Source organism: Aegilops tauschii, unplaced genomic scaffold, assembly GCF_002575655.3.
Source record: "Aegilops tauschii subsp. strangulata cultivar AL8/78 unplaced genomic scaffold, Aet v6.0 ptg001089l_obj, whole genome shotgun sequence".
Lineage (NCBI taxonomy): Eukaryota > Viridiplantae > Streptophyta > Magnoliopsida > Poales > Poaceae > Aegilops > Aegilops tauschii.
Window position 1 is genome coordinate 2,777 of NW_027333299.1, and position 1,171 is coordinate 3,947.

The window sequence follows — 1,171 nt, forward strand, 5'->3', positions numbered from 1 at the left end:
GCATCATTAAAGGAGTCAGGTCTACTTACTTTATGCTTCTTTCCAATTTTATGGTGGATTTGATAAGAACCCTTTTTGCTTTCTTGATAAATAATCGACAAAAAAAGCGTTTTTTTTTATATAACCTGCTTGTTTTATTATAATTATAACAAGTCCTATATGGAAATGCCCGCTAAAGAGAAAATCTATTTGATTGTCTCTCGGCCAATATCGATTTTTAGAAAGAAAAAACAAGAATTTTCTTCTTTTTTTATTAACATTAAGAAAAAAGAATATAATTAAAATGGAATTGGCAATATAATTTTTATAGACTTTTGAAAGAAAAAAAGGGGGTTTTTTGCAACCGTTATTTCTTATTTCTTGCCTATATCATATCACGGAAACCTTTCGCTTTGGAACGTGGAGAGATGGCTGAGTGGACTAAAGCGGCGGATTGCTAATCCGTTGTACAATTTTTTTGTACCGAGGGTTCGAATCCCTCTCTTTCCGCTCCCTTGGATCATTTGGGACTTTCGAATTGGAAAGAATTCTGACCCCCGGATTTTCTCATAGATAAATGTACGAAACAAATCCAATAAGAAAAAAAAAAAACTGAATTTTTACTCCTCGCGTCCAGGATTCCGTCCTGGGTCATTAGATAAGAATCCAAAGATAAAGAGTGAAACAAAGAATATCACTACTGTATAAACAAAAAGTTTGAGAGTAAGCATTACATAATCTCCAAGATTTTTTTTTAAGGAATAGATTACCAGTTTTTCCTTACCACACGGATCCACTAGGATGGTTTTTTTTTTATACCTAAAAATGCAAAAAAGAATTCTTGAAAAAAATTGCAAGAATTCTTTTATAATAAGCACTCTTATCAATAGCAAAAATAGGGTTAGGTGGTTAGGTATTGTGTAGGTACCTTTAGGTACCTGCTCAACCTAGGTGCAGGGGAGTAGAAAGGCTGATCCAAATTTATTGCTGTAGCTACCCATTCAATGTAGAAGAATTTAAATTTTAGAATCGAAGGTTCATAATATAAAAATATAAAACTTCTCGGCTTTTACCCATTTTTAATTTTTTTGGAATGAACACATCATTCAATTTGGCATACAGAGTACTAAAGATTTCATCGAAAACTTACAGCAGCTTGCCAAACAAAGGCTAATAGAAAAAAGAATAGAGG

At 32.6% G+C, this 1,171-nt stretch overlaps 1 non-coding gene across 1 annotated transcript; it reads left to right on the top strand.

Moving 5' to 3' along the window:
• Positions 1-401: 401 nt before the first annotated feature.
• TRNAS-GCU (transfer RNA serine (anticodon GCU)) lies at positions 402-489 on the top strand. The gene has a single exon. It is a non-coding gene; the product is annotated as a tRNA-Ser (tRNA).
• The last annotated feature ends 682 nt before the right edge of the window (positions 490-1,171 follow it).